At 49.1% G+C, this 12,088-nt stretch overlaps 1 pseudogene across 1 annotated transcript; it reads right to left on the bottom strand.

The window, feature by feature from the left end:
• Positions 1-1,156: 1,156 nt before the first annotated feature.
• Positions 1,157-2,788, bottom strand: LOC149128027 (immunoglobulin kappa variable 1D-13 pseudogene; annotated as a pseudogene). Its single transcript, XR_016229638.1, has 3 exons — positions 2,715-2,788; positions 2,238-2,592; positions 1,157-1,229 (listed from the first exon to the last, which is right to left on the bottom strand). The product of XR_016229638.1 is annotated as an immunoglobulin kappa variable 1D-13 pseudogene (transcript).
• Positions 2,789-12,088: the final 9,300 nt, after the last annotated feature.

A 12,088-nucleotide genomic window follows, 5' to 3' on the forward strand; every position in this document is an offset into this window, starting at 1 on the left:
TCCAGGCTTTGGATGGGGCAGATCCCCCAGTCGCAGCCATCGGGGAGTAACCGGCAGATGGAAGACCGCTCTCACGCTTTCTCTACCTCTGCCTCTCTGTGACTCTTAATTTTCAAATAAATAAATGAATCTTTTTAAATAAAATGGACAAATAATGGATACTTTGCCTTTGTTAAAGTAAGTAAACTCATGTAACTTGATTAATAAATCCATGGAAGAGCTAACAGTTCTATATGCATTTCCAAGTCTCACTGGGGCTTACTCTAGACTTAGAGGTAAGTGCACGAAGCGTTAGGAACACCCGCAGGCTGCTTCTCTGGAGCTGTCACCTAGAGAAGAGCTCAAGGAGTGGTGACCCCAGTCAGAGTCTGGAGCTGCCTCCACATTCAACATCTCAGGAGTCTTCAAGGACTTATACTTTTTTTTTTCCTGACTTTGACTTGTTTTTAAAGATGGGTTTAACTGTCAAATAAAAAAAGAGGTCATATGCAATAACAAATACAAAGAAACAGCCTACATTATGCAAATCTAACAGAGTCTATGCGGTGAGAACTCCATACAGTATGATTGAAGGAGGTTTTCTCTGCATTTCTGTGCCTAAAATGTGCTTGGAAAAGGCCTCTGGTCAACATGTGTGCTCTTAGACTAAATGAAATAATTGAGCTAAAAAAATGGTCTGTGGTGAGTTGAATTCAAATAAGATTTCACAACTGGGTAACTTAAATGGGAAGACAAAGTTACAGCAAGCATATTTTCTCCTTTTCCATCCTTATGTAACGCTGATTTTTTTGGTGTTTATACCTTTTAAAAAGGGGATAAATGGAATCGCATGCTCAGAGCTTCCAGAACACCACAGCCCTGCTGCCTCCAGGGTTACCTCCAGGGAGACCTGAGCTCCTGACCACACAACATACCTGGAGATGTCTGAGCCGAAGAGAATGGAATAATTCATTACAGCAACAATTCACCAAGCAAACACCAAGGAAGAGAACACCTTTCACCTCCTCCCTGGTCCTGCTCTGACATCCCAAAGTGTTCACTTTGCTCCCATTGGGTGTCTTGACAAGAGGCAAACAGCAGTTTATTGTGAGGGGACTTGGCACAGCATTCCTCTTAGATACAACTCTGCTGGGTGAAACACTTGGATGATCTCTCTTCAGTCTCGGTATGTGACGGCAGGGGGCTCCCAAGCAGAACCTGAGTGGAAGAAGAGCTTAGGATCTGTGTATCTGTTTCCATACCGGGGGCAGGGATTAGAACACGGTGACCATGAGGGGCAGCACTGACCCAGGATGAGAAGGGACAGAGGAGATGAGGAAGGGGAGGAAACACGACTTCTCTTACCTTCCCAGAATCTGAAACAATGTCATCTGGGGTGTGAACTGCTTGTGAGAGAACTGTGTTTGGTGGCCAAACTGCAGAAGGGGCTGCATGACAGGTGTGAGCCAACATGGACTGAAGCAGGGGAGCAGTGAACGGGGCATCTCACACCATCCTGGTTGTGCCTCTGGTCCTGCTGTGCAAGCCAGGGCCTCCTCTATAGAGGGAACATTGCTACGTGGAAGGAAAATACAGAAAGATGCACAGAATTGGGTTGGATCAGGTCCACATAATTGGGCACCTTTGCACTCTAGAGAAACCATCCAGACTCTGAGATTTCACTATGAGACAAGCAGAATTCCCACCTGTCAATCAGCTCCTGCAGGCAGAGCTGGGAACAGAGGGGCGGGGAAGAATCCCCTGTGAGTGCTGCAGGCAGTGAGAGCACCAGCGCCCCCATCTCAGGGCTTCCAGGACAGGGCTGAGGACACACGGGGCAGCACCTGTGCCTTCTGCCCCAGAGGTGCTTGGCCTCTAGGAGAGATCTGAGAGTCTCTGTGTCCACAATCTCCTTCTCTGACGGCCGTTCTCCCAGGACATGGAGGGCATGCAAGACTGCACTCACCTTGATTTAAACTATTTTTGCTAGCCATACCTATAATATTTTCTCCTCTACATGCGATACCAAAATGATGCTATACACTCAAGTCTCCAGTAAAATAATTGCTCTCCTTAAAATAGTATTTCATGACCATGACTGTGCTGATGCTGCCAAGGAGGAGGAAAGGAGGGAGCCTCAGAGGAGTCACCTGGCCCCTTCCACCCGACCCTGCAGGACCTTCAAGCCTGGCTGCTCTGAGAATCACTCTCAGCAGATGGGGCCCAGGAGGAGCAGCTGGGGCAGCCCAGCACCACACTTCTGCTTTCCTGGGGGGGTTGTGTTAGGGCTTGTATCACTGTGGTAAGTAGCACTACTACTATAATAACCGCCTTGACAGTAGTAAGTGGCAGCATCTTCACACTGCACGCCGCTGATGGTGAGAGTGAACTCTGTCCCATATCCACTGCCGCTGAACCGCGATGGGACCCCAGATGCCAGATCAGATGCATCATAGATCAGGAGCTTGGGAGGCTGCCCTGGTTTCTGCTGATACCAGGCCAATAAGCTATAAATGTTCTCACTGGCCTGGCACTTGATGGTGACTGTGCCTCCCACAGCTGCAGACACGGAGGATGGAGTCTGGGTCATCACGATGTCGGCACATCTGGCACCTGGAAGGGAAACAGAAACACAGAGACCACACTCATCCTCACGTTCTAAGAGGCCACTCCTGCAGAGACAGGCAGCCCTGGACACACTGCCCGAGGCCGTTCCTGCTGCTGGCCTTCCTTACCTGGCAGCCAGAGCAGCAGGAGCCCCAGCAGCTGAGTGGGGGCCCTCATGTCCATGCTGGGTCCTGCCTAGCACTGCCTCCTGCATGGGGCAGGAGCAGCCTGCTCCTAAATTTGGAGCAGATACTGGAGGAGAAAGTCCTTTATGCTGGGGAGTATGTGCTAACTTCTTAGAATATGCAACCAGCACCTGCTCACCATTCGAGTTTGGGTAAACCATCCTGCTTGCTGAGATGCACAGTCAGCACCTGCACAGTTGCCATGTCCCTAGTTGTCCACATCAGACCCAGGTTGCACAGGTCTCCTACAGAGAATGTCTCTCTGGGGGTCTCAGCAGAGAGAGGACCAGTGTGTGTAGAGGTCCACGCTCTCCTCATGCTCAGCCCAGCTTTGCTGCTACTGCTCCACCTGTGACAGGGGCTGCAGGGCTTGCACAGCCCAGAACCTGGAGAAGCTGAGCAGCTCCTTAGTGTGGTTCTGGTGGACGTCACTGAGGTTGGGTGGCTTCCTCTTCCTGTTTTTCTCTAATGGCCTTGGTGTGACATAAAAGAGCCATGAATCGAAACATGGCGAGGGCTATGATTTTTCTAGAAGTCGCTGTGCATGGGTCCTGCCACACACTGGGAGTCATCTGGAGTTCTGTGCTCTTTTCTTCAGCCCGACTTAGCCTCAGCTGACAGGATCTCCTAGGAAGTAGGAAGATTCTCTCTCTCTCTCTCTCTCTCTCTCTCTCACCAAACACAGAGTCTCTCTCACTTTGCACCTCATCAATGCTCAGATTTTCAAGTAAATACATAAATGTGATGGGAAATGGAAAGGATGAACATGTAAGAAAATTATCTTCACTAGAAATAAAGATTAATCTCAGTACAAGACACCTTGCTAAACTGGGTTCCTCTTTTTTATCCCCAGTGTCTGGGCACTAATTCTTCCACTGGCCTGTGTGCTCCTGGTTTCAGGCTTCAGTGATTTAAGAAATTTAAAAAGCTTTTTCCTGAATTAAAATTCAGTTTTCCTGTCTGACCCTTACTGAGACTACAGTTATTTAATTTTTCAGGAAACACAAATGTTGAACTGCCCGATACGTTCCCTCTGCCTCTGCCCCTGAGACGGGAGGATGCACTAAGTGGACCTGGACACACTCTGCCTACTTGTACCGAGCAATGGCAGTGCTCCAGGGAGGAATCTCACACACAGCACAGTGGGAGCAGGTGGAGAACCTTCTATGTGTGTGCATTATCTCCCTGCCCACTAAAATTTAAGCTCTATGAGATGAAGGGCTCTATCCAAATTTTTACAGTAATCCTACGCCTAGGAGATTGTGATACTGTTATTTGTGTGCCACTGTGTGCTAATGATGAAGCCACTATTGTTCAATTTGATGAGAATGTTCTAGTTGGTTTTGCATTGAATGAAGAACTGTTCGATCAGGAATAGAAAACTGAAGCGATTTGGTTGAATACTGTAATCAATACACAATTCTTCTTAAGTGCTGAAACTTAACTGAAAAGTGATCGCTGTTAAATATAAGAGTGGGAATAAGAGAGGGAAGAGATGTGCAATTCGGGACATGCTCATGCTGACTTGCCTCAAACGGTGGAGTTAGAAACATACCAGGGGATTCGAATTCAATCCCATCGAGGTGGCATTCACTCAAGGTTACCCACTACCTAGTTGTCTGAGTTTACCTGAAGGGCCAATATTAGCCTCGACCGAAGCTAAGCCCTACTCGCATAGCAGTAGGCAGCGTGACCAGGCGTCCCTCCGAGAGAGAGACCTGGTGCTCGGGTCACAGTCCGGCTGCCGGGAAGCCGAAGTGAGCTCAGGGGGTCTGGAGGCTCTCAGCCAACTGCCCTTCCTAATTTCCCTCCCGTTCCTTACAATCCCTCTGGAGTTTCGGCCATAGCTAAGCCATGGCCGGGGGGAACTCCGCGTTCTCGGAGAGCTGTGGGGTGCCGGACACTCAGCGGTCACTTCCACAGATCCGGTCCCGCTTGAGGGACCTCCGATGTTTTCTCAAAATCCCGGTCTGGGTGCCCATGACGGCCAGGCAGGAGAACGGCCTCTTTCACTCAGTGAATGAGTGGTAAATGGAATGAGCCCTCTGGGGGGCCAATCCACTCCGAGAGCTGGCCACTCAGAGGCACAGAAAGACTGCCACTTTACCTTCTTGACTGACAAAGAAAGGTTATGCGTCCGGTGTCTGGTCGCTTACCTCCTACCAATGATTCAAAGTTAGAGACAAAGGTGTAGACACAGTCTGGCCCATGTTAGCAGACATCACAATGTACACGAACAGACAAACAGTGTAGAGAATCAGCACACAATGACCACACAAAGTGTCCGTAGAGGAACTGAGATAAACTACTGGTCGCGTCGATGCCGGCAATACAAACACAGACTCTGGAACCGCCTCAGAGCCCTGTGAGGATGCCGGTAATACAAATGCAAGCTCCGGAACCACTTCAGAACCTACAAATGCAGACTCCAGAACCACTTCAGAGTCACGCGACAATGCTGGCAATACAAATGCAGATTCCAAATCTACCAATACGGGAGCCATCACAGCACCCCATACAATGCTAAATGACAAGAGAATACAATCAACAAACAACAAGACAACCAACAAAGCACCTTACAACTACAAAAGACTAATAATAAGAAGGCCTTACCGGCCACCCCGTCTGTGCTGGGAATGCAGACTCCACGCCTGCCCCGTCGGAAGTATCTGGGCGTCCCCAGCCTTCCTTTGTCCTCCTGAGGCGTCCCTCAGGGCCGTAGCCTGTGGCCCCCGGGCACGTCTGCCGGCCACAGCCAGGAAGGGCTCACGCCCTGTCCCAGCAGTACTACACCAGCACAGTTCCCAAAACCCTAGAGTGCTCACAAACTACCAAAATCCAGAATGAAGAGACACAAACCACAAATAAGCCGGCCGACAACATGAATAGGCACCTGCACTTACCCCGAGAGATATCCATTGGAGACGTCCACAGGCAGCAGTCAGATCTCGGTGGGACCTCCAATGTTAGAGTCTGAAAAAGCCCACCGCCCGAGGAACGACTCCAAGAGACTTTTCTCTCATGCAACCAGCAAAGGGTTAAAGATTTATTGATTGTCCAGCATGCTGGGGCTGTCTGATCATACATGAACAGAGCAGCCCCGAATAACTAAAGGTTAGGGTTTATAAAGGCAAAAACCGCAAAACCGGGAAGGGGGGGAATACATGGTTGCTATGCACGGTTGCTATACACAGTTGCTAAAATCAAAAGAGAGTACATAAAATCAAAAGAGAGTATATGGTTACTGGGGTCAACATAACCTAAAACCTAAGTGAAATTAATATTTATCATAATCTTGACAATACCAGTTACAATCTTACAATTAGCAATTAGGACTTGACATTAATGTAAGACACAGACAAATCACATCTTTATTATTAGCCCAGGTAACCCAGGTGCAACCTTTCTACTTTTAAGCTTGAGCAGTCATGCTAGGGGGTTTTTGTGCATTGCCAAGGGTGATGTAGTGCACTGCTATTGTCCGACTATTTGAGATCATAGTTTCAGACCAGAGTCTCACAGTGGGGGGGGGGGGGGGGGTGCTTTCCCAGAATGCAGTCTCAAGTGCTCCAAAATGGAGTCCCTACTGCCAAGGTGCTACTCTGTCTTATTTTTTTACAGCTGTACCAGGAAGGTTTAAACCTGTAAGCTTAAGCTTAACTTTTTACACCCGCACATATACAATTTTAACTCTTCAGCATATACCAATGCCATCTCACTAGTCCCAGTGATCAATTTCTGTTCACAATTGATCGTAATGATAGGACTAAGAACCAAAGGGATCACATAAACAAGAATAGTGTCTGCAAATACTAGCTGATAGAATCAAAAAGGGAGAGAATGATCCAACATGGGAAGTGAGATACACAGCAGACCCATAGAATGGCAAATGTCCTAACAGCACTCTGGCCTCATAATCAGTCCTTAAGGCATGCGGATCCAGCTGAAATGCCCATGAGAGTATTTCAGGCATGGAAAGCCAAGACACTCGGGGGGGGGGGGGGGGGACCTAAATGAAAGATCTCCACGAGTGAGATCCCAGTGGAAAGAACGGGTCATCAAAGAAGGAGGTACCTTTCTCTGAAGGGAGGAGAGAACTTCCACTTTGACCATGGCCTTGTCTAAATATGATCAGAGTCAGTGAACTCAGGGGGCTTCCAAAGCCTTGGCAGCTCATGACAAGAGCCTAGGGTGATTACTGATGCCATAAACAAGAGTGTCAATTTGTTAAGTCAACAACAGGAGTCACTGTGCACTTACTCCTCATGTAGGATCTTTGTCCTTAGTGTGCTGTACATTGAGATTTAATGCTATAACTAGTACTCAAACAGTATTTTTCACTTTGTTTCTGTGTGGGAGCAAACTGTTGAAATCTTTACTTAATGTATACTAAACTGATCTTCTGTATATAAAGAGAATTGAAAATGAATCTTGATGTGAATGGAAGGGGAGAGGGAGTGGATAAGGGGAGGGTTGCAGGTTGGAGGGACGTTATGGGGGGAAGCCATTGTAATCCATATTCTGTACTTTGGAAATTTATATTCATTAAATAAAAGTTAAAAAAATTAAAACCAAAGAAATTCAAAAAGAAAATAAAAGAAGAGAAGAGAAGAGAAGAGAAGAGAAGAGAAGAGAAGAGAAGAGAAAAGAAAAGAAAACTGAAGCGATTCCACCTATAACCCCAGGGGGCGGCAGTGCTCCTCAGGTCTGGTAGTGACAGAGGGAATGGGAGGAAGAGACTCACACCTTGACTAGACTCTTGAGGAACAGTGGTTTTGCTGCTACTCCGTGTTGAATTCTATGTCTAGTGGAGGGTGAAGCTGGTGATTATAGAGTGAAAGTATGTCAGTGTAGAACTTAAACGAAACAGAAGAGAAGTGGCGGGGGGGGGGGGGTGGTAGAAGGAGGTGCAGGCAGCCTTTGGACAAATCAAGGCCAGTCTTGGCTTGTGGAGTTCTTGGGATAAGAAAGTCACATGCTCCCATCCTGAAGGACGATGTTAATCAAGAACGCTCTGTTAACAGTATCTGCGTTACCAGAGCCCCGATAAGTTGCTTACATATGTTGTTATCTTTTGTGCTTCTTTGTGCTGGTTATGTATAAATACCAATGAGACATAGGAATAAACGAGCCTTGATCAGCCTTGTTGTCTTGGCTCCATTCTCTGCGATCTCCTGTCCCTATTTTCGGTCCCTCTCCCTCCCTTAGGTTCCATTCGACTGGTGTGGCTGGCCCGCACAGGAGGGAGGACATGGTGGGAAGTGGCATTATGGTCTCACCACTGTGGATAGGATGGGCTGAACCTCTGTAGTGGGTAAAGCCACCTCACACAGTACCAGCATCCCACATGGGCCCCGGTGGGAGTCCAGGCTTCTCATCTTCCAATCCAGCTCCCTGCTTGGCCTGGAAAGCACCTGGAGCTGGCCCACGTGTTTGAGCTCCGGCACCATGTGGGAGAATGAAAGGAGTTCTCTCTCCTAGCTCTGCCAGGCACTGCTCGGCCATTGCAGCCATTTGGGGAGTAACCAGAGGACGGAAGATAAGTCTATCGTCTATCTCTCCCTCAAAGTTTCATTCTAACTCTCTCTCTCTCTCTCTCCTCCCCTTCCTCTCCCCCCCATCTGTGTGTGTGTGTGTAGCAGAGACTTTGGATAAGCAAATAAATCTTTTTTAAAAACTATAGCTGTGAAATTGATACTCTTTATAGAATTTATATTATCACTTGCAGTTAAACTCATTTGGCTTGGAATACATATACTGATTGCTCTTTTGCTCTATGAATCGTTAATGAGGCTCTAGCTTTGATAATCAGAAAGAAAAATTGGTTTCCTTTAGAACAGTAGAGACATGACCGTGTCTGTGCCGCCGTCAAGGAGGAGGAAAGCAGGGAGCCTCAGAGGAGTCAGCCTGGCCCCTTCCACCCGACCCTGCAGGACCTTCAAGCCTGGCTGCTCTGAGAATCACTCTCAGCAGATGGGGCCCAGGAGGGGCAGCTGGGGCAGCCCAGCCTCACACTTCTGCTTTCCTGGGGGGTTTTGTTAGGGCTTGGAACACTGTGTCACCAGCTCTACTACCATAATAGTTTTGACAGTAGTAAGTGGCAGCATCGTCACACTGCACGCCGCTGATGGTGAGAGTGTACTCTGTCCCAGATCCACTGCCACTGAACCGCGATGGGACCCCAGATGCCAGATTGGATGCAGCATAGATCAGGAGCTTGGGACGCTGCCCTGGTTTCTGCTGATACCAGGCTAATGCATTGCCAATGCTCTCACTGGCCTGGCACTTGATGGTGACTGTGCCTCCCACAGCTGCCTCCACGGAGGCTGGAGTCTGGGTCATCACGACATCGGCACATCTGGCACCTGAGAAGGGAAACAGAAACACAGAGACCACACTCATCCTCACGTTCTAAGAGGACGCTCCTGCAGAGACGGGCAGCCCTGGACACACTGCCCGAGGCCGTTCCTGCTGCTGGCCTGCCTTACCTGGGAGCCAGAGCAGCAGGAGCCCCAGCAGCTGAGTGGGGGCCCTCATGTCCATGCTGGGTCCTGCCTGGCACTGCCTCCTGCATGGGGCGGGAGCAGCCTGCTCCTAAATGCCCAGAGAGGTGGGTGGTGCTCTGGGCACATGCAAATGAGCAGGGGTGGGGCAGGGCTGTGCCCAGCTGAAGGGCCCAGGGCAGCTCAGAACTCAGTCCAGGGGCTGTGTCTCCACTGCCCCAGCTCAGACCAGGGCTGCACAAGTTTACCCGTAGTGTGCATGCTTCTACCAGGAGACATCACCTCCCAAATTCCCTGAGGGACATTTGCCAACCCTGTAATTGAACTGGAGGACAAGAAGGTGTAATTTGTTCATGGTTATGGTGGAATTCTTTAGTAGAAAGTCGATTTTCTAGGGAATACTTAGTTACACCTTAAAACTGAGGCCCATGTCTTTACCTGTTTGTCCTTTGATGCCTCATCTTGTCCCCTCACAGCAGACCCCTGCACCAGGGAGATGGTCTCTGAGATTAGAGACTTCTGTCCCACACTCACCTCTGAAACTGATCAGAATTAACATCCTCAGAACAAGCGACTGCCAGAGACCAGGACTCAGGAGAACTCAGGTGCTTAGAGGAGAGATCACACATGTGTGCTCTCCCACCTGCAGCCAGAGTGCTGAGTCAAGGATGCAAGAGGAAAGAAAAGTGAAAGTTCAAGGCCTCACCATAGGTCTGAAGACATCAAGAAAAATAATTTCCCTCACTCCTCTCTCCTGAAACCTTCACTTTATCTCTAAGAAAATCTAGAGAGGAGGGTAGACTGGCATCGTGGCACAGTGGATTAAGTTGCCACTTGCAAAGCCAGCAGCCTACATCAGAGACTGGATTGAACCCCACTGCTCCACTTTTGATCGCATTTCCTGCTAATGCACACTAAAACTGGGCTCCATTTTTTTTTATCTCCAGTGTCCGGGCACTGATTCTTCCCTCTGACCTGTGTGCTGACTGACTTTATGCTACAGGGACATGAGAAATCTTAAAATCTTTTGTCAGGGACAATTTGGCTACCCGACCATCACCAGGAGTACAATGAGTTTATTTTTCAGGAAACACAGATGTGGAGTTCCCGATACATTCCCTCTCCTCTGCCTCTGCCTCTGCCTCTGCCCCTGTCTAGGTGGAGACAGAAGGAGGCACACGTGCACCTGCACACCCACAGCCCCATTGTCCTGAGCACTGGCCCTGCTCTATGGCAGGTGCATCACAGAGCACAGTGGGAGCACAGTCGGAACATTGGTTTGTTTCTTATCCACTCGGCCCACTAAAATGAAAGATCTATAACATAAAGGGCTTTGTTTGACTTCTTCCAATTATTTCAGGCCTAGGAATTTGTGCTACTATTCTTTGTGTGCCATTATGTACCAACAGTGAAGCTGCTATTAGTGCAATTGGATGAGAATGTTCTTCTTGATTTTGCATTGAATCAAGAACTACTCCATCAGATTGAAAACTGACACAATTGCACATGTGACCCCCATTTATTTCCTTAAATGTAATATTTCCCATTTTTAAAAGTATTTATTTATTTATTTACTTGAAAGACTGAGCATTGGTGAAGGACAAAGTGAGAGAGAGGAAGAGAGAGAGAGAGATCATCCACGTGCTGGTACTTTCCCGGATGAGCCTGTCAGCTGAGGCTGGGTCAGCCATACTCCAGAGCACAAAACTCCATGTAGGACTCCCAGTGTGTGGCAGGATCCAAGCACAGCCATTTTTATAAATCATAGCCCTCACTATGTTTTCTATTTATTGCTCTTTTATGTTACAAAGGCCATTAGGGAATGAGAGAAAGCAGAAGCCTCTCTGGCCTCAGTGACGTCCACCCGAACCACACTGAGCAGCTGCTCAGCTTCTCGAAGGTTCTGGGCTGTGCAAGCCTTGCAGCCCCTGTCACAGGTGGAGCAGCAGCAGCAAAGCTGGGCTGAGCCATGAGGAGAGCGTGGACCTCTACCCACACTGGTCCTCTCTCTGCTGAGACCCCAGAGAGACATTCTCTGTAGGAAACCTGTGCAACCTGGGTCTGATGTGGACTCCTGGGGACACTGTGCCTGTGTGCAGGTGCTGAGGGATTGGAGAGAATTCTCCTAACTGACTGTGCATCTCAGCAGGCAGGCTGGGTTACCAAAAGTGTGTGCTGCAGCCGCCAAAAAGGAGGAAAGGAGGGCGCCTCAGAGGAGTCAGCCTGGCCCCTTCCACCCGACCCTGCAGGACCTTCAAGCCTGGCTGCTCTGTGAATCACTCTCAGCAGATGGGGCCCAGGAGGGGCAGCTGGGGCAGCCCAGCCTCACACTTCTGCTTTCCTGCTGGTTTTTGTTAGGGCTTGTATCACTGTGGAACCAGTACTACTACTACCATAATAGCTTTGACAGTAGTAAGTGGCAGCATCGGCACACTCCAGGTCGCTGATGGTGAGAGTGAACTCTGTCCCAGATCCACTGCCTTTGAACCGCGATGAGACCCCAGATGCCAGAGTGGATGCCTTGTAGATCAGGAGCTTGGGAGGCTGCCCTGGTTTCTGCTGATACCAGGCTAAGTAGCTACTAATGCTCTGACTGGCCTGGCACTTGATGGTGACTGTGCCTCCCACAGCTGCCTCCACGGAGGATGGAGTCTGGGTCAATTCGAATGCACATCTGGCACCTGAGAAGGGAAAGAGAAACACAGAGACCACACTCATCCTCACATTCTAAGAGGACGCTCCTGCAGAGACAGGCAGCCCTGGCCACACTGCCCGAGGCCGTTCCTGCTGCTGGCCTGCCTTACCTGGGAGCCA

The sequence above is a fragment of the Oryctolagus cuniculus genome, chromosome 2, assembly GCF_051225735.1.
Source record: "Oryctolagus cuniculus isolate XC-2025 breed Fujian yellow rabbit chromosome 2, ASM5122573v1, whole genome shotgun sequence".
NCBI classification, from domain to species: Eukaryota; Metazoa; Chordata; class Mammalia; order Lagomorpha; family Leporidae; genus Oryctolagus; species Oryctolagus cuniculus.